The following is a 22,374-nucleotide window of genomic DNA, read 5'->3' on the forward strand; positions in this document are numbered from 1 at the left end:
TATGAAAAAAAGATCTGCAATATGTATTATAAAGTGCTTATATCTCATGTATATTAAAAAAATTAACATTTGAGGAGAAAAGGCCAAATATTCAATTGACAGATGAGCAAGAGACATGAACTGACAATTCACAAAAGTGATATAAAATGGATCTCAAACATGAAAATATGTTCAACTTTACTCATAATAAGAGAAATGCAAATCAATTGTATACTGAGGTAATATTTCTCACCTATTAGGTTGGCAAAAATTTTAAAGTTTAACAACATACTCTGGTGGCCAGACTGTGAGGAAGTGCCAGGCTGAATTCTCATTCACTGCAGATGGGACTGCCAAAATGTTACATCCTCTATGGAGGGGAATTTGGCAACATCTAATAAAACTACATATGCGTTTCCCCTTTGACCCAAGAACGCCCCCTTAGGAATTTGCCGTAAAGATATACCTCCCAAAATACAAAAATATATGTAAAAAAATTATTCATTGAAGCATTATCTGTAACTACAAGATATTGTAGTCAACCTAAATGCTCATACATTATACACTGGTACATTATGATTAAATTATGGTACATTTACACAATGGAGTACTACATAGCTATAGAAAAGGATAAGGAGCAAACCTATTAATACATATAGAGTGCTTTTTTTAATTGAAGAATAACTGACATACAATATTTTATTGGTTTTGGTGTATAACATAGTGATTTGATATTTGTATACATTACAAAATGATCACCATAATAAGTCTAGTTATTATCTGTCACCATGCAGAGTTGTTACAGTATTATTGACTATATTCCCTATGCTGGGCATTACATACCCATGTCTTCTTTATGTATTTAGTAACTGGAAGATTGTATCTCTTAATCCCCTTTACCTATTTCTTAAAAAAATTTTTTTTTAACATTTATTTATTTTTTGAGCAACAGAGAATGAGCAGGGGAGGAACAGAGAGAGAGGGAGACACAGAATCTGAAGCAGGCTCCAGGCTCTGAGCTGTTGGTACAGACCCTGCAACAGGGCTTGAACCCACAAACCGGGAGATCATGAACTGAGCTGAAGTCAGTTGCTTAACCGACTGAGCCACTCAGGTGCCTCTCCCCTTTACCTATTTCACCCATTTCCCTACCCCTCTCTCCTCAACCTCAACCATCAGTTTGTTCTCTGTATCTGAGTCTGTTTCTATTTTGTTTTGTTTATTTGTTTTGTTTATTTGTTTTGTTTGTTTTGATTCCACATGTGAATGAAATCATATGGTATTTGTTTCTCTGTCTTATTCCATTTATAATAATACCCTCTAGGTCTATCCATTTTGTTGCAAATGGCAAGATTTCATTCCTTTTTGTGGCTGAGTAACTTTCCATTACATATATACACATATATTTCATTGTACACATACATATATTTATATTCCAGTATATACTTACATCTATATATATTCCATTATCATTAAATATACCTACACACACACACACACACACACACACACATACACACACCATGTTTTCTTTATCCATTTATCTACTGACAGACATTAGGTTGCTTCTAAATCTTGACTATTGTAAACAATGCTGCAATTAACATATGGATGCAAATGTCTTTTAGAATTAGTGTTTTTGTTTCCTTTGGATAAATGCCTAGAAGTGGAATTGCTAGATCATACTGTAGTCCTATTTTTAATTTTTGAGGAATAGTGGCTACACCAATTTACATCCCCACCAACAGTGCACGAGGGTTCCCTTTTCTCTACATCCTTGCCAACACTTGCTATTTCTTGTCTTCTTGATGTTAGCCATTCTGACTTGTGTGAGGTGATATCTCATTGTGGTTTTGATTTGCTTTTCTCTAATGATTAGTGATATTGAACATCTTTTCCTGTTGAACATCTATAGATTTTCTTTGGAAAAATGTCTCTTCAGGTGCTCTGCCCATTTTTAAGTCAGATTTTTTTTTTTTTTTTGCTATTGAATTGTATGAGTTCTTTATATATTTTGGATGTTAACCCCTTGCTGATATAACATTTGTGAATATCTTCTCCTATTCTGTAGGTTGCCCTTTGGTTTTGTTGATAGTTTCCTTTCCTGTGCAAAAGCTTTTTAGTTTGATGTGGTCTCATTTGTTTATTTTAGCTTTTGTTGTCCTTGCTTGAGGAGACAGATCAAAAAAAATATCATGAGAACCAATGTTAAAGAGCTTACTGCCTGTGTTTTTTCTAACGGTTTTATGGTTTCAAGTCTTATACTTAAGTCTTTAAGACATTTTGAGTTTATATTTATGTATGGTGTATGGAAATGGTCAAGTTTAATTTTTTTGCATGTAGCTGTCCAGTTTTCACCACACCATTTATTGAGGAGACTGTCCTTTTCCCATTGTATATTCTTGCCTCCTTTGTTGTAGATTAATTGATCACATAAATGTGGATTTATTTCTGGCCTCTCTATTCTGTTCCATTGATTCTATGTGTCTGCTTTTGTGCCTTAACTTAGTTTAAAAAAAATTTGTTTTTAAATGTCTATTTTTGAGACAGAGAGAGAGAGAGAGAGAGCATGTGAGAAGGGGAGGGGCAGAGAGAGAGGGGGACAGAGGATCTGAAGTGGGCTCTGTGCAGGGTGCCTGGGTGGCTCAGTTGGTTGGGTGGCCGACTTCGGCTCAGGTCATGATCTCACAGTTTGTGAGTTCGAGCCCTGCGTTGGGCTCTGTGCTGACAGCTCAGAACCTGCAGCCTGCTTCGGATTCTGTGTCTCCCTCTCTCTTTGACCCTCCCCCGCTCACACTCTGTGTCTTTCTCTGTCTCAAAAATAAATAAACATTGAAGTGGGCTCTGTGTTGACAGCAGAGAGCCTGATGTGGGGCTCAAATTCACAAACCGTGAAGTCATGACCTAAGCTGATGTCAGATGCTTAACTGACTGAGCCACCCAGGCACCCCTACCTTACAGTTTTGATTACCAAAGCATTGTAGTATAGTTTGAAATCTGAGAATGTGATACTTTCATCCTTGTTCTTTCTGAAGATTGTTTTGGCTACTGAGGGGATTTTTCGGATAGATTTTTAAATGAAAAAAATCAAAGCACAGAAAAGTATATATAGTATGTTATCTTTTGTGTAAGAGAAGGCAAAATAAACCATATATGTATCAGCTTGTGTACACAAAAAGAAATATAGGAGAGATGAGGCACAAATTAATAAAATTGCTTATATATAGGTGTGTGGGAGTGTCACAAATAATAGATCAGTAAGGCAAAATTTAATAACTATATAGAAAATTTTAATGCTATGGTTTAAAAGCTTGATTTAGATACCACTAAGCTCCAAAACTAGAGAACACACATTTTTCTTCCAGGAACATCATGGAACGTGTAAAAATGGCTCAATTAATTGATTTCATAAAGACCATATTTCCCACCCAAAATACCCTTTGATTACAAATTGATAATAAAATATTTTAAACATTCTTATACACTTGGAACTTAGAAAACATAATTGTAACTAAACTAGGGGATAGAGAGGAAATATAAATTGGAATTTTGAAATAATTGTAATAAATGATAATAAAACTAGTGCATATAAAAATTAGTGAGATACAGCCATAGCAGCACTCAGAGGGAGAGTTATAGCCTGCAATGTATTTCTTTAAAAAGTGACATGAAACTATTAAACATTCAATTTATAAAGATAGGAAAAGAATACAGAAGAAACACAAAAACAGCAGAAGAAAAGGAATAACAAAAATGATGTAAAAAGCAACCAAGTCTGCAGACAAAATAAAAAACAACAGAGATGATCATCAAAACTGAAATGTGGTTCCTTGAAAACTTTAGTAGCATGATAACTTTAATAACATAGACATGTTTCTGGACAGACTGACCATGAAAAATAAGCATAAGGAATAAATCAGTAATGTAAGATTATCTCCAACCAAAGAGCTCTAACTGCTACAGAAAAGGATGATGATGTGGTAACAGAGTAGAAGTCATGTTTAACATTCACTCAAGTGCAGCCCAGATGCTGACTTTGCTTTCATAATAGGTGTTGCACTTCTGTCTCTGGGTCTTCTGGGCCCAGCCTCTTAGTCTGGCCACTCTCCCCACTAATACATAGCTTCCACTTCTTTCCCCACAGACATAGAAACCCACCTGTTCAAACCCCCTAACCAAACCTTTTTTCTTTTCTCTCAGTTGACTTAAATTCATTGGCTTTGGAATACAAATCCAAGTAGATCCCCCCTTTGAATCTTTTCTGCTTTTCTCCCTTTTCTGCTGTGCCTTATCCCTTCACTCTGTGCAATAAGCACAGGGTAACATTATTCTAGAGTGTGGTCTTGGAGGAGAAAAAGTAAATCTCTAAGAGAAAAAATATTAAATATTTAAAATACATTTTAAATGCACATTTGTTGTATATGTATATAATTCCCTAACGGTAATAACAATTACCATGGTTATAACAATTAGGTACTGAATTTTAGGCATGGTCAGAAAGCAAAATAGTATTTATCTCATCTGAAACTCCTATTTCAGGAAAGAATTTCTGTTTTATATTTGTGTATTGGGATGGTTTTCTTAAGCTGGAATACTATAAGAGAACATATTAGACCCTTGGCAGAAATACAGATACCTAACAGAAAATACAGAAATACAAATACAGATACCTAACGGTGATGCTCAAATTCTTAATGTATAGATATTTACATACAGGTATCTTAGCCTTTCAAATAGAGTAGAGTCAGCTTGCTTTCTTCTATCCTGTGGCTTTTTCTTTCAAACATTTAAATTTGGTAAACTCTCAATGTGTCTCGTTAGACACTTTTGTAACTCTTTAAAACCATGTGTGACTTAATCCATATGCTTTTCATTCATTTACAATCAGATCATCAAAATACAGCCTTTAAAGAGCTATTTGATTTCAAAGGACATTTTAAAATAAGCATTTAAAGCCCTTTGAGAATAAAAACGGGATGCCACATTTTTCTAAGAGTAAACACAGCACAAACCAAAACACACTCATGCCCAGAGAAATCTAAGCTTCTGAATTTTAATTCTTTTTCATTCTTGACTAAATGAGCCATCCCTTACCTCCCATTCACTAATGGTGAAGTGCAGCATGAAGTGTTTTGAGATGAGGAAATCGTATTTTTCAAATTACTACCTGAGAATCTATTTAGTCCCATGGCGGATGTACTGAATCAATAATGGGGGACAGAGCCCAGCAGTCTGTTTAGTACTCTCTCTGGGTCATTCTGATTGATACCAAGTTTGAGAACGACTGTATTAGGGCCCTGCTTCACTCTTCCATTCAAATGTGATTTCAGGAATGGTCATGAATTTGGTCGTTCCCATCTTAGTTTGAATTTTATACATATGTTACCTGTTTTGCTGTTATATTAAGGATTAAAGAAATCTTAAGTATCACGAAGAGGAAGTTTTTGTTTTGGAAAAAGGAAAGATAATCTTTCCACTGCCTCTGAAACTCAGCTACTTGAAATGGTATCTCTTGCCTTAAAATCAGAAACACCCTTCAAAATTTGGGGGGCAAGAAATTAGGAATTATATGGGGTGCCTGGGTGGCTCAGTCAGTTAAGCATCTGACTTCGGCTCAGATCATGATGTCACGGTTCATGAGTTCGAACACCACATGGGGTGAGCTCAAGCCCTGGCTTGTGTGAGCACGAGCCTTGCTTCAGGTGAGCCCTGTTTCTCTGTCTCTCTCTGTCCCTGTCTCTCTCTCTCTCTGCCCCTTGTGGGATTCTCTCTCTCTCTCTGCCCCTCGCTCACTTGGTGCCCTTGCTCTCTCTCTCTCTCTCTCAAAAGAAAGAAAGAAAGGAAGAAATTAGGAGTTACAAGATTTTGTGGTAAATTAGGACCCACAGCTCATGGTTTGTGGATACTAATTCATGTTACTGTGAGTATTCTGAGCATTTTAAATGATGCTATTTTCTGCCTCACACCTTTTTAAATAATGGAATATTAATATAAGGAATTATAAAAAGTGAAGTGTAATGTTGTAGGGTTTACTAGATATTTGTTCCTCCTACTAGACCGAGTGGTTGTTAGAGGTGGCTGTGGAACTAGAAACACTTGGGTCCAAATCTCATTGGGTCCAAATCTCACTTTGACTATTTACCACCTGCAAACTTGGGCGAGTTGCTTAACCTCTCTAAAATTTTGTTTCCATGTTCCTCATCTATGCAGGAAGGGAAACATATTTACCTTTTGGAGTGTTGTGAGGTTTAAATGAGATAAAAGATGGGAAGCATTTAGCTTGGTGCTCATTATATGATAGTGATTATTTGGAAGAATAGGAGAGCTGATTGCTTGAGAAAACGTGTGTGTGGGGGGGAGGGGTGGGTACGAATGGTGCTGATTATTTGCTACTTTAAAAAGAGAAACAGGTTTGGCTTGGAAAGGGATTTGCCAGGAAGCCATTTTGCTCAAAATCCCCAGATTCCTTTAGGCCATGGCACTTGTTTCTATTTCCTTTAAACTGTGCAATGCCTAGTATAGCTCCTGAAATAAATTCTCAGTCTTCATACTCTGTTTCCTTACCCTCTAAGAAGGATTATCAATGAGACTGCAGGCCAGCCCATCGGCCTGGAAACCTGATGCCTCACAAGATTACAAAAAAGTTTCTTCCCTCAGCTTTTTTATAGATGCCTGCCTAAGGCTTCTTGACCCTTTGAGCTCCAGCTGGACGGAGGTGACTTCTAAACTCCTGTGATTATTATTATGCAGCCAATAATAGTAATTGACTTAATTGCCAACCATTTGTTTGAATTAGTGGTCAAATTTGGTCATGTATATAAAGCAGAAAGTCCAGAGAGTTTATCAGAGTTAAAATAAAAAAGTAATACAACTGTTGTGAGTTTGTTTTGGGAGAAGAAAACAGCTTTGGCTGGGCGTCTTCCAGATTGAGGCTTATTGTTGCTTTTTAGCCCAATTTTTGGATTGTTAGATCCTCAGGGCTTCTTGAGAGCCCTAAATTGGGTGAATCTGTCTGTCTTCCTCCTGAAGGCCTGCCCTGTGGGGAAGTGCCCTGCCACGGTGGTCCCAAGTTCCCAGTTCGCCTTCAGAATGCTGCGGAGTGCCACAGTGCAAGGGGAGTTCATCAAAGGAAAGTTCTTCAGACATGAAAGGCGAGAGTAATGCGACAGAATTATGATTCTGGGACTATTTTGGCAAGGAACTGGCTGACTGAGCACCCTGGTTACAGGCTTCACATTTTAGCTTATTTTGTCTTTCAACTTGTTTCAAGAGGTGGTGCCAAAAGTTTTTTTTAAATAGTTAAAAAAAAAACAAAAACCAAACCCTAGTGTTCATAATGACCTTTCAAAAACTTGGAAATTCTCTTTGTACTAGTTTTGTCCTTTTCAATTTGGCAAAGAAGGCTTTGCAGGCTTCTAATGGAAATTTTAATTATAATCTTTTAAAAGGCGCTATTAATCTCAGCAGTAATGGAGACCAAGCTTTCAGTACAGTGTTTATCTGTTTCTGCTGAGGGCATGTTAATCCACTTTGCTTGTATTTCAGTGACGATTTTGTCTAATGGAGGCACACGGTAGAGAGGCTGTACTACTGATCACAAAGCATGGTCCCTTAGAATATTGCTCAGAAATGAGGGTTCTTTGGGAGTGTATGTAAACTTGAGACCAAACCCCAAATTTGAATCTTTGAATAACTTTGAGAAGAAAGGACTCAAAAAAATTTAGTTCTCAGGGGTATGCAGAGAGAAAGCAGATGGTGAAGGACTTTGAGGTCATGTGATCAAAGTTCAGTCTTTGCATCATGCAGAGGTACAAAGCTGGTATTGAGAACTTCATTACTCCTCCAATCCTTTGGAATTTTTCAGATACTTCTGATGTCAAGTTTAAACAGCAACTCCCATGTGGTATGAATGAGAAGTGGATGCCATTGTACTGATAGAGAGGAGAGATTGTATCAAGGCTACTGGGTGGGACTGGGATATATTAAAATAGAAATATAACTTAAGGATTATAAGTCACACTTGCATGCGGTAGAAGGTCTTATGAAAGACATTGTGTCTGAACTCTTAATTTTTGATTAATTTATGTTGAATTAATAATAATAAAGTGTCTAGGGCTGGGGATTTTGTGTGGAAAGATCGTTAGCAATAAGATAAATCTGGCCAATGAGATCTAGAGGAAGGTTTCTGCCTGGTATCTGGATACTTGACCCTACGAGTAGGGTGAGTGGGTATTTAGGGTTTCACTAAGTTGAGTCCAGGTTTCTGAAAAGAATTAACCGGGCATGCACCACTCTGAATTGGCTTGGTATGAGGGCATTTTCCTTCTGTAAATATATTATGAAGAGAATATTCTTATGTAAATCAACGCATTAAGATTCAGAAAAGGTGTGAAAACCTGATTCGGTTAATGTCATGTTGAGGGAAGCTTGGCAAAGGCATCTTAGAGAGGCTTATGTAGAGGAGAAAGATGAGAAATCATGGAGCATAGACCTGGGTTGTGTGTTCATGGATTTATTGGGTCTGTGTGCTTGAAGTGCTTCTGGAAACTGTGCCTGCTGCTTGTCTAACCTGCAGCTGGGTTGAACCAATACAATGAGTCAAGGATTTGCAAGACTTCTTTTTCTCTTTTCTTTCCTTTTCCTTTTCCTTTTCCTTTTCCTTTCCTTTCTTCTTTTTCATGTCTTGTCTTTTCTTTTCTTTTCTTTTCTTTTCTTTTCTTTTCTTTTCTTTTCTTTTCTTTTCTTTTCTCTTCTTTTCTTTTTTCTTTTGTGTGTGAGAGAGAGAGAGAGAGAGAGAGAGAGAGAGAGAGAGAGAGAGAATCTTAAGCAGGTTCCACACTCAGCTCAGAGCCTGAGGCAGGGCACAATCCCATGACCGTGGGATCATGACCTGAGCCGAAATCAAGTGTCCAAAGCTCAACTGGCTGAACCACCCAGGTGCCCCAAGGATTTTTAAGTCTTTGTTGCCTCACTGGTTCTGTCTTAATTGTTCCCTGGAAGGGGTCATGTGGGAAAACAGAGTTCATTCTCCTGGTGGTCTGCATAAATTGGCCTGTGACTGGAGCCATTGCAGCTGCTTATTGTTTAGATTGAGTTGACTTTCCCTTGCAATTATCCAGGAGAGGTGAACCTACGTAGGACTGGTAGAAGGAAGAGCAAGCATATGTTTAAAAGAAGCCAACACCTATTAAATGTGTATTAGAGAAATCATACTAGAGTCCCAGTTCTGCCTTTTATTATCTATGTGACCTTGGGCAAGGTCACATTTATTATTATTAAAATGATAATAATAATAATCCCATCTAATACTTACTATGTCCAGGCACTATGTTAAGCACTTGCTTAATATTATTACCGTAGAGTAAGCACTATGTTATCGCCTTTTACAAATGCGGAAGAAAATATTGGGGAAGTTAAATAACTTGTCCTCGGTCATGTTGCTAGTAGATTTTAGATACCTGGAGCCTGGATTTGAATCCAGATGCTTAGACTCTGATGTGGGTTCTCTTGACCATGACAATCTACTTCATAAGACTGTTGTCTATAAGTGTATGTCTTAAAAATGTATAGATATGCAAATTGGGTCAGGCTAATATGTCATGCATAGTAAACATGGAACAAATAGTAGCCATTATTACTATTGCATATGAAATGCTATATGTATTTTAATGTACACAGCCCTTATCCTGAAGTTAAAATTATCAGATAAGCAAGCTGGGAATCAGGATAAATTCATGTAGCTGTGAAGAGGCACACCTATGATTTAAGCCGGGATTTTCTGGCTCCAGAGACCATGTACTTTCTCCTCTACAAGAAGTTTGCAACATGTAGTGTGAGGATTTCTGGAGGACCCAGAGTTGGTATGAAGGCTTTACAAATCCATGGTTGTGCTAAGCTTGTCTGTAGATTGGATACATGATATATTTCACACATATGTCCTATTTTCAGATGTATGCTGTGATTAACATACATAAACCTACTTTAAAATTAAGCAAGTATAGGTTCATTATTAGGACTTTATAATCCATAGTGTGTTCTTGCCATGGTGTGTTTTCTAATGTTCAGATGCCAACAGTGCAATTACTCTTAAGAGGAAATCCATTAAGATATTTGAAGTTAAAAGAGGTTTCACATTTGTAAAGTTTTGGGCATAATAGTTATATGAGTTCATAGTCTCTACGATAAGTGGGACTATGCCTATTATGAATTAATTGACTAGTACATAATTCTTGTAACAAGTAGAAGATTATTGGGGTAAAGAAACTGTGGTATTATGGACAGACACCATGGGAGGAGGAAAGAGAGGCTCTACAAGTATCTTGTGTCTGGATACGCATCATAAATATCTAACAACAGTTTTAATGGAGGGAAAGAACACCCAGAGGAAATTAAAAGCAACAGCTTTGGCTATGGAAATGTGGATACCTAAATTGCTAAAGTCTTTGGTAGGGTTTGAGAAGTGTGATTTCCATTAAGACAATGGGAATCACATGGCCCTCACCCTGAGAAAGTGTGTGAGAATTTCTCCCTCAAGGGTTAGATGAGTTATGAGCATTTGAAAAGAGGAAATTTAGAGTTAATTTTCCAACTCACCATTACACTGGGGACTGTTGAAGAGGAGAAAATCCTATTACTGACTGTATGGGACAGTGTACAAGAAGTAAAGCTAAGCAAGTTTTTCCTTGTGTCTTCAATGACGTGGTGCCTCATGAATGAACCATTTGAGATATCTAGCAACTCTCTCTTTAATGCCACTCAATTTTAAGCCTCACTTCCAACTTGAATTAGGCACTGTGTTTGTAATTTAATTTTATGTCTGGTTTTAGTGATTACTTAAATCACATTTGTTGACTCAGAATGGCAGTGAAAGGACTTGAGTGAGTAGTGAATCACTGTGGCCTCTTAAGGCAAGGATTTCAAATGTCCTTTTAGCTTAAGAGTGTTTCTTCAAATGAAATCTGATGTAGAATCCAAAGTCTACACAGATGTCAGTGGAAGTGCTCTGGTCGAGGCAGAGTGAACCCCCACCCCCTACGGAACATCTCCTCTCCAGTCCTACCCCCACTGTGGCCTTTAAGACACCTCCGAGGAACCCCTAGGTCTGGGAACCAGTTTAAAAACAACTGCTCTAAGGCCTGGGTGGCTCAGTCAGTTAAGCATCTGACTCTTGATTTTGGCTCAGGTCATGGTCTCATGGTTTGTGGGTTTGAGCCCTACATCAGGTTCTGTGCTGACAGTGTGGAACCTGCTTGGGATACTCTCTCTCTTCCCTCTCTCTCTCTCTGCTCCTCCCCTGCTTGTGCTCTCTCTCTCTCTCTCTCTCTCTCTCAAAATAAACAATAATAAATAAACAACAACAACTACATACTACTGCTCTAGTATGTTTTCTCTTACAAGGATAAATTTCCTATATGATCATTTCCCAAACAGATTTTCTTTCCAGTAGAAAGCTCGATGTACCTTTCCTTTTCTTCTTCTTCTCCTTTTCCTTCTCCTTCTTCTCCTTCTCTTTCTCCTCCTCCTCCTCCTTCTTCTAAAGGAATTAGTAGTTATCACTGAAGAGATAACAGCTTTCTTACAGTCTATCAGCTTCAACTGATTGTGGGGAACTAATTCTAAGAATTTAATGCCTTACTACTGTACATCATTGCACCTTTATGCAATGAAAGAACATTGGAGGAGGATAAAAATATTATAGTAATATAAATTAAAACATACCTAATTGAATTGATAATAAAAATCAATTATTGACCACATATGTCTGTATATGTGCCAGACAGTCTACCTACATTTTTTACTCATTTATTTCCTATAACATTGCTCCGAGCTGGACATCGTTATGTCCTCTGTACAAAGGAGGATATTGAGGCTCAGGGAGGCTGAGGTAAAATGCTAGTACCTGGCAGAGCTGGGATGCCATCTTGTTCGTCTGGTTTCTCACCTGTACTCTTTCCATAAATCCACTGGTCTTTATATATGTGCTGATTTACATATTCTGCCAGTGTCCTTCAGATCAGTTTGTATGTGTTTGGAGGAGACACACATTTCTTCCAAAATCGTGTTCAGAATAAAAAAGTTATACTAACATTGATTACATTCTGATTGGATCTCAAAAGGTGAACAATCATATGCTCTTTGTGCCAGAAATGATCATTTTTGACTTACTTTGGTGTGTTCCTCAAGATGGCATTTTTGAGGATTTTTACAGTAAGTTATATTGTTAACACATTCAGGATCCCTGGGAAGCAAATTATCTCTGTAGGTTAGGGTACAGGGTGAAGAGAAATACAGACAGGAAGTTAACGATCTGACAGCATTACTAAACAAGTCAGTGTTTGGGAATTTCAGTGTGGGAGTGTGTGTGCGTGATATTTGCACACTAATGCCGTGCAAGAAATAGTGCAAAATTTATCTTTGTTACTGTTGTTGAACTTTACATTGGCCATTTATTATGTCATAGTGTCTCTCAGAAGAAACACCTCTCAATCCCATGTTCCACTAAAGTCAGGACTCCATTTCTCTGCTTAAAAAACTTTTGGAAAGGATCTCTTCTCCACTGAAACAACTGTGGTTTGCCATATCTTATGATTAATTCTCAGTTCTCATTTTACTAGGTCTCTTGGCATCATTTGACGCAGTATATCACTTCTTCCTTCCAGAAGCCTTTTTTTCTCTTGGCTTCCATGATGCCACACACACTCCTACCTTGCTGGCCCCTCCTGCTCCTTTGCGACTGCTTCCTCCTCTGTCTGAGAGGACCTCTTCCAGTTCTTGCCTAATTCTCCTCTCTCTCTTTTCCCACTCTCTTCCAACCACACTGGCCTTGCTGATTCTTGGACACACCATGTTTTTTGTGTCTTAAATCTTCTTTATTTGCTTTCCCCTCCATCGGACATGTTTCCCTCCTACATCTGCGTGGCTAATTCTCATTTCATTCATGTCTCTGCTCAAACATCATTACTCTGTCCCTTGATTTGGAGTCATTCGGAAGTCCCCCACCTTGCTTTATTTCTATTTAAGGAAATTATCATGATCTGAAATTATATATAATTGTTTGTTTACCTGTTTTGTCTGTCTACCCTGCCAGATTGTAAGCTTCTTGAGATTGGGGACTTAGTTCATCTTGTGCCTGACTATATCCCTAATGACTAACCAGTGCCTAGCATTCAGGAAGGGCGCAAAGAAATTTAATAAAGTAATATATTTATGTGCTAAGCAGCTCCATGTGAAATGGCAGTGTTTTAATAATTAGCTTTATACAGATTAGCCACACTTGATTTTCTGATTTTTACTTTGTTAGTTGTGCAGTGGTGCTGTAGACCTAATATAGGGAATTTGTAAACTCAATCCTGATTTTACAACTTTATACATTGTGTCTTCAGGTTTCAATTTCCTCCATTCTTGTATGTATGTACTTTAGTGTAACAGTTTTACTTTGAAACAATGTGGATATATATTCATACATATATGAATCAACAGTGATATGTTTGGCTTACTTATGTTTTACCCAAGCACATATACACACACTCACTGGGGCATGAAGCCCATGAAGAAATTGAAACCAGATGACATACAAAGAACTCCCCAAAGGTAAAAACGCCAAATCCTTCTTTCAGGAGAAATAGTTTCCATACTGAACAATGGATATACACATTGGCTTCCACAGTAGCCCAGAGATAGATTTTGCTGTTCTAAATTATAGCTAGGAACGCACTCACCCACTAACAGTGTTTTCAATTAGACAACCAAATCAGGACTATCTGTTTAATTAGTAATACTGTACAATGTAGTCCTAACTAATTTAGTAGGTAGTCTTTTGTAATATAGTGGGCAACTTGTATATATTTCTTTCTAGTAAGATAGCCAAAGTCAATCGTCAGAGCTTTGCTTGGAGCAAGGACATAAAAAGTTTATTGATTTCACTCCACGGAGACTTTAGTAAAGCAATTGAATGAAAAATGCAAAAGGAGTATACGAGAGAAAAGACATGTCTTCAATATGTTGGAAAAGAGGATTTAGGTGTGACCATCTGTAGGCATTTCTCCAAATCAGACATGTTGCTGCAGCCTTTCTAAAATAGCTAGTTTCAGATGGTTCTTTGGACTTATCCTCTTTGACTTGGTGGTAGTAACATTTCTCTTTTAGAATGTTAAATCACTTGTTATTGTGTAATGGGTGCAACGGATACCCCTGACTATCCTTGATCGTTTCTCCATTCTCTTTATTTTATCTACTTCCAGAAATTCTTTAAGTATGCATTACTTTTGTAAATAGAAAAAAAATTCATTAAGGATTGAGAGAACTGCTAGAAAATAGATTGAAGTTTTTTTTTGTGTGTGTGGGAATCATGGTAGTTCCAAGATCCTTTCCCATCTCACTGTGTGGTACACATCCAATCAAATCAAGTGTGCATAATTAGGAAATCTCCAAACTCAGAGGTATCCACAATGTTCTCTAAATATTCAAATGTAAAACAGATGAAGTAGCATTTTTACACGATGTCTGTTTATTCAGGACTGTAAAGGAGTATGCCCATTGTAAATTTAGCACACTGTTTAAGATATAAGTGAATTCTCAGAGAATGCACAAGCACTTTGCTAAGAATGATGGATGGCCTTCTCTGAGATGAGTAAGTGTGGTAAACATATAACTTCTGGTCACATATAATTTGTCTGCCAGACAATGCCTAACCTCACTCCATCCCTCATCCTCAACCCATCTCTGACCCCACCTCATTCCAGATCCCCACTTAATCCTTGTGTTCTACCCCAGGGGGTGGGGATCTACAGAAGGGTGAGGTGCAAGGCTGTGGAGAGATTTTAGAATGGGAAGTATATGTCTGTTTCACACATTACTTGTTAATAGAAACAGCTGAAGGTTTAATGGTTTGTTTTTTGGGCAGTATTTAAAAATCCCCTGCATGGAAACAGCTGCATCAGTGCACAGCTGTGTCAAAACAGCCTTGTCAGAAATGACATGTATGCACATATTTTTTTCTACACTATTTTGGACAAACCATACCTATCTATATATTTCTTTTCTCCTCAGGAATACATCTATGTATGTTTTATAACATATGCCTGGTAGGCAAGTGTCTAAAGTATAAGGATAAAAATTTGATGCACACTGGATACATTACTGTCCAGAATAAATCATATTATCACTTTTGGGACTCCATCCACCTGGGATATCCCAGGCCACAGTCTGTGTTTCTGGGCTTTTATGGCTGTAATATTTAAAATGTAATATGGAAATCTCGAAAATTAGCTTTGCTTAAAAAAGAATCCCTTTATTAATTTAGGAGATGAGAGAGCAAATGCCTATACCAGATTAAAAAAAAAGTTTAAATTTGGATGTAACCGTAAATTCAATAACCAGTAACCACCCTTCCCCTACCATGTGCAATCTGAAGAATTTTAAAATCTCTATTGCTTTTCTTTAATGCTTTACATTATAAAATAGAAATGAGTGCACTACATTTTAATCTTCCAAAGTTGGAGTGAAAGGGGTCAGATGACACTTAATTGTTATGTCCCAACTTTTTGAAGATTGGTCTTGGCCATGATTTAGACACTTATGATGGAATTTGGAGGTTTACATGCAGCGTTACTTCTCAATTTTTGAATGTACACAAAGCTGCATAGGTACTTAATAACTGTGTGATCTGGGGTGAGCCACTTAACCTCTTGAGGATCAATCTCCCCATCTTCAAAATGAGAATAATAATATTTGCCACCCGGCACTGTGGGGAGGATTAAACTTGTAAGCAGATAAAACAGTCAGTCCAGGGTTAGTACTCAGCCCTAGGGGCCACCTAATCCACCAAACTTGAAGGTCCCTGCAGCCCTGCCTCTCTCATTAGTGGCCTTGAGTTGAGGCTTCCTGGGTACGTTTCCCTACATTTGGTAGCTCTCAGTCTTTATCCTGGGTTTGTCTTGGAATGATCTGATTGCCACAGGGGAGTGTTCTTGGGGAGATTAATAGAGAGGTCCAGGGTCTTCCACACTCCTAGTCCCCAGTTGATATAGGACAGTTGGGAAGAAACAAACTTCTAACTCTGGGAAATCCGAGACGATCAACTTCAGCCCCTCCAGGCATTTCTCCAAACCTTCTAGAACAGGGACTGGAGACCTTGATGGAGGCACAAACTGATTCCCCCCCCCCCCCCATCCATGCGTCCTGATGCCAACACAGATTCCATTTGTAAACATGTTGGGTGAGAGCCTGTAGTTATAAAATTAAAAAGAGAAGCCTAAAATGCAGGGTAGGTAGCACATCAGTATGAATGACGCACAGAAGGAAAAGAAACAAAATTCAGCATTCTGCCCATTCCCTTACAGAGGGTCATCTTAGGCAATGGGGCTGGGGTAGAGTGAGGTGGGAAGGTGGCATCTGACTTGATTTGGAGAAAGATAGAAACAGGAAAGACTGGAAGTCCTTTGCAAATTCTACAACTTTACCATGACCAGTCATATTTATCTTCAACTAAAATACAGCCATGGAAAGGAGCTATTTCATATCATGTACAGGAAAATGGAAAATTTGCTTGCATACCCCTTATGCTTGGAGCTCTTTATAGCACATTCATGTCATATGAAATATTCTAGAATTTTTGACTGGCACCTAACTCAGTGAAAGTTCTCACTGAGAACTTAATAGTTATTCTGGTTGGTATATAAAATTGATGAATGTGCTTCAGTTGAATAAACTTTCTCATTTTTGATGGCTTGTACATCAGATGAGCCTGTATCGGTGTTCTCAACTTTGCCCGTTGGGGAAATTAAAAAAAAAAAAAAAAACACTGATGCCTGGGTCTCAGCCCCAGAGATTCTAATTTAATTGGTCTGAGTCCTGCCTTAAGGAGCAAGAGTTTTAATGTTCCCCAGGTGATTCTAATATTTAGTCAAGGTTTAGAACTACTGCTCTAGATTAAGGATTAAACTGCTTGGGCAAAGCCTGTAATTTATATAACCTCACAAAACCCATGCTTCCACTCATTTCAGAGAAGACTTCTTGAGAAACCACTCTCTTCAAGGCCCTTTGAACCCCAAGTTTGCTGTTTTATGAAAAGGTGTCCTTTCACTTTTATTGTTTGAATTGTGGTTAGAAGACTTCTATTCCAAATCTATTCTACAGAGAAGCACCGATTGGTGAGAGAATTCAGAAATGTTAGTATAAACGTCTTTACAACTGGAAAAAAAAAAAAGACAGTGACACAAAAACAAATACAAAAAATTAGTGAACTTTCCTTAGAAGGTCACTAGATAGCATTACAATTTTTTTTGAGTATAGCTGAGTATAGCTTTTTTTGAGTAATGTCACATTAATTTCATGTGTGCAATGTAGTACTTCAACTTCAGTGTATATTATGCTGTGCTCACCACAAGTGTTGCTACCATCTGTTACCATACATCACCACTGCAATTTCACTGACTATATTCCCTACGCTGTGCCTTTTATTCTGTGATTTATTAATTCAATTACTGGAAGCTTGTGTCTCCCACTCCCCTTCACCCATTTTACCCTCTCCCCATCTCCTTCCCCTCTGGCAACCATCTGTTTATTCTCTATAAGTCTAATTCTGCTTTTTTGTTTGTTTGTGTGTTTATTCATGTGTTTGGTTTTTTAGATTCCACATATGAGTGAAATCATATGGTATTTATCTTAGTAGATAGCATTTTTTTTTAATGTGGCAAAAAACACACAACATGAATTTACCATCTTAACTGTTTTTAAGTGTAGGGTATAGTAGTGTTAACTATATGCACATGTACAATATATTTCTAGGAATTTTCATCTTTTATGGCTGATATCCTACACCCATTGAATAACCATTGCTATTCCCTAAACCCCCACCCCCTGCCAACCACCATTCCACTTTCTGTTTCTATGAGGTTGATTACTTTAGGTATCATATATAAATGGAATCAGGCAGTATTTTTCTTTTTGTGATTGGCTCATTTCATTTATCATAATGCCCTCAAAGTCCATCCATATTGGATATGACAGGATTTCCTTCTTTTTAAAGGTTTAATAATATTCCATTGTTTATATATACCACATTTTCTTTATTCATTCACCAATGAACATTTAGGTTGCTTCCACATCTTAGCTATTGTGAATAATGCTGCAATGAATATAGTGTACAAATATCTCTTCAAAATTAGATAGCATTTTATACTTATTAAACAGTGAGTCATTTTAAGCACATAAATGACTAAATCTTCCCTAAGCAGGACTCAGAACAACCTGAATTCAAATTGATGTGCAAATGAAATTCAGTATGGTGTCATTTGTCACTTTAGAAGGCATATGAAGAAGCTCAGAATTTGGTTCTTCTCTCTACTTTTCCCTAAGATGTGTTTGTGAATTTTCTTCTTCTTTTTAATCTATAAATTATTCTGTTTAATATGCTTCATCATTTTTTCTTTGTTTAAAAACAATCTTTTGCATAAGCTCACAAAATTAGAAATAAGTGGGGAATTACTAAAGAGAAAGAGGAAATTAAAATGATTTAAGATAGTAACTTATTTGAACCTTTTCAAATATACTTGAAAATCTGAAAGAAATAAGTTTTCAGGAAAATAAAAAGTACCAATATTGTTCAGAAAGAGAACAATTAAATATATAATTTGTCATGGAATATATTGATAAAATTTGAAATGTCAACTTCCCCTAGCTCAGATGAGTTTACAGGTTTATTTTAGCACACTTTGAAGGAACTTCTAATTCTATTTAAATTTGAATCCAGAGGGTGTAGGTATGCTTCTAAATGCTTTGTAAAAAGCTATTCGGGCCACTTAGGTAGCTCAGTTGGTAGCTCAGCTCTTGATTTCGGCTCAGGTTATGATCCCAGGGTTGTGGGATAGAGTCCCGCTTCAGGCTCCTCACTGAGCATAGAGCCTTCCTAGGATATTCTCCCCTCCCCCGCTTCTCCTCCCCACCCCCCTTTCCTCTGCTCAGATACTTTCTCTCTCGTAAAAAAGGAAAATGAATAAGAGCTATTATAACAATGCTACCAAAACTATACAAAGATGGTACATAAAAGGAAAGCATAGATGAGTATTGTTTATGAAAATCTATAATAGTTTATTTTGTATTTTTTATTCATTTTTAAAAGTTTATTGAGAGAGAGAGAGAGAAAGTAGGAAAGGGGCAGAGAGAGAAGGAGAGAGAGAATCCCAAGCAGACTCTGCACTGTCAGCACAGAGCCTGACGTGGGGCTCAGTCTCATGAACTGTGAGCTGAAATCAAGAATCAGATGCTTAACTGACTGAGACACCCAGGTGCCCCTATCTGTAATAATTTATTAAATAAAATGTTAGTGTGACAGGCAACTTTTTAAATTATTTGAATTAAAATATTAAACAAATTTAATGTGTGTGTTTTCTTCTCATGTCATTTTTCCCTTTGCAGTAAAGCAGGTGGCCAGCTCTGTGCTTCTTTGCCTCAGAGTAAGTTTGTGGTAATCTGGAAAGCCAGAGTTGACTTCAAGTCACTTTCTTCTCAGGTCTGGCTTCTAAAAGCCAGAGCCTATTGAGGAGGTGTGTTAGGGGTCTTGGAGGGAGAGGTGAAAGGGAAGGCCTCTGAGAAGAACTCAGAAATGGGAGGACGTTCCCTCAGACTACCATTAAAGGAATGTTAGGGCTTGGGAGGGGAAATGAAGCTCTGTGGGCTCCACCTAGTCCAAGGTCTGCACTTACTCCTGGTCCTGGGGAGCACCTGTGATCAGACTGGTCTTACCATTATTCCTTTTTTAAAAAAGTTTACTGACTTATTTTGAGGGAGACAGAGAGCACATGTGGGGGAGGAGCAGAGAGAGAGAGAGAGAGAGAGAGAGAGAGAGAGAGAGAGAGAATCCCAAGCGGGCTCTGTGCTCTCAGTTTGGAGGGAGGTGGGGCTCAAACTCACTGGGAGATCATGACCTAAGTGGAAATCCAAGAGTAAGATACTTTAACCAGCTGAGCCATCTAGGCACTGCTGGTCTTACCATTGTTCTCTTCATTCAGTGTGGCAGAGGAGCAGCTGAACCACTGCTGGACCTGCAGGGACTTTGTGGGGCAGACCAGGGAGCCTTGGGGTAATGGTAGAGAGTGATAGTGGAGGCTTAGGCAGCCCTTCTCAAATCTTCAGTCCTCAGTCAGTAAGACTCCAAGCCCTTTACACTACTTAGGGGAGGGTAGTGCAACTGTGGATGAGGACAGGGTGTAAAAATTAAGTCGATTTAAAGAAAATAAATATTTGTTACTCACCTGAGTATAACACCATTAAATTATCAGTGAAATTCATCTTCACAACAAATAACACATCTCTACAAAATGCAGTTTATTTCCATAATGTAGTAATTTTCCAGTTTTAAAAATTTACCAACATAATGCACTATATAAAACTAAAAAGGAACAAATCATGTGATTATTCCCATGAATGATAAGAAGGCATATGACAAAAATCAATACCTATAACTACTTAACAAATACATGTCTTTTTCTGTTAAAAAACAATGCTGCAGTGAATCATCTTGAGCATATGTTTTTCCAAACTTTCTTCCCAAAGTGCTGGCCTTGCAAGTTGCCATAAATGCCATTTCTAATCAGACGCATCTTTTGGCTTATTAGTTTGGGATTCAAATTTTATTTCAGACAAATAGATTAAAGTAGATAGCTTTAAGAAACTTAGCCTGCATGCACACATTAGGCCTGTGTTTATCAGTTTTATTGCTTCTCTTATTATCTTTCCAATTTGACAGGAAGACTATGCAAGATTTGCATAGTTTAGCTTTCCTATAAAAACATCTCCAAACCATGGGCACAAGACATACTTTGATATTAATTCTCTTTCTATGGAACTGGAAACTTCTAGGCTATTCTATAAGCAAGGCCAGTTAAAGTCAACAAATACCGGCATCATTTGTTGGCTGTGGTTTTCACAAAGTGTCAACTTCGCGTTTTATCTTTTTAATAATGTATTTGAATTCTTCTGCAGAGCATCAGTAAAATTTGTAATTGCCAGTTGAAATAAGTAGATAGTGACTTTAAGATTTTCAATTAAGAACAAATTATGCATTAAAATATAATCCATAAAATTCTGACTAAGATTCCAACTAGGGTGGAATGTATTCACTGATGGGCCATTAGGATTAATTTTGGATAGTTGAACTCCCCGCGCATGAGTGTGGAGATGCCCAATAGTACCATACAGAGGCAGTGAAGGGTTTTTTTTTTCCCCTATAAATATTGTGGAGATTACTAGCTATCAAAAAAGACTTTTGGGACCTCTGTCTGGCTCAGTTGGTGGAGCATGCAACTCTTGATCTCAGGGTTGTAAGTTCAAGCCTCACACTGGGTGTGGAGATTACTTAAAAATAAAATCTTGAAAAAATATAATAAAAAATAAAAAAGATTTTCAAAAGTGTTTTCCTGGGAAAGAAAGAAAGGGAAAGAAAATGTCTTTTGCAGAGTCCAACAGAATTTCATGTTTGAGTCCCATAATATAATTTTCTTAAGAGCATAGGTTAATTAACAAAAAAAAAGAGAAAAACCATATGATCCTGTCAATCGATGCAGAAAAGGCCTTTGACAAAATCCAGCACCCTTTCTTAATAAAAACCCTTGAGAAAGTCGGGATAGAAGGAACATACTTAAAGATCATAAAAGCCATTTATGAAAAGCCCACAGCTAACATCATCCTCAACGGGGAAAAACTGAGAGCTTTTTCCCTGAGATCAGGAACACGACAGGGATGCCCACTCTCACCGCTGTTGTTTAACATAGTGCTGGAAGTTCTAGCATCAGCAATCAGACAACAACAGGAAATCAAAGGCATCCAAATTGGCAAAGATGAAGTCAAGCTTTCGCTTTTTGCAGATGACATGATATTATACATGGAAAATCCGATAGACTCCACCAAAAGTGTGCTAGAACTGATACATGAATTCAGCAAAGTTGCAGGATACAAAATCAATGTACAGAAATCAGTTGCATTCTTATACACTAACAATGAAGCAACAGAAAGACAAATAAAGAAACTGATCCCATTCACAATTGCACCAAGAAGCATAAAATACCTAGGAATAAATCTAACCAAAGATGTAAAGGATCTGTATGCTGAAAACTATAGAAAGCTTATGAAGGTAATTGAAGAAGATTTAAAGAAATGGAAAGACATTCCCTGCTCATGGATTGGAAGAATAAATATTGTCAAAATGTCAATACTACCCAAAGCTATCTACACATTCAATGCAATCCCGATCAAAATTGCACCAGCATTCTTCTCGAAACTAGAACAAGCAATCCTAAAATTCATATGGAACCATAAAAGGCCCCGAATAGCCAAAGCAATTTTGAAGAAGAAGACCAAAGCAGGAGGCATCACAATCCCAGACTTTAGCCTCTACCA

At 37.6% G+C, this 22,374-nt stretch overlaps 1 long non-coding RNA gene across 1 annotated transcript in view; it reads left to right on the forward strand.

Annotated features, from left to right (window-relative positions):
• LOC147581830 (uncharacterized) overlaps positions 1–22,374 on the forward strand; it is a 76,922-nt gene that overhangs the window by 42,345 nt on the left and 12,203 nt on the right. The window contains exon 2 of the long non-coding RNA XR_015249769.1: positions 932–1,093. This is a non-coding gene — a long non-coding RNA (uncharacterized LOC147581830). The remainder of the gene's footprint in view (positions 1–931; positions 1,094–22,374) is intronic.

Source organism: Puma concolor, chromosome B1, assembly GCF_028749965.1.
Source record: "Puma concolor isolate L17-30 chromosome B1, mPumCon1.1.hap2, whole genome shotgun sequence".
Classification (NCBI taxonomy): Eukaryota; Metazoa; Chordata; class Mammalia; order Carnivora; family Felidae; genus Puma; species Puma concolor.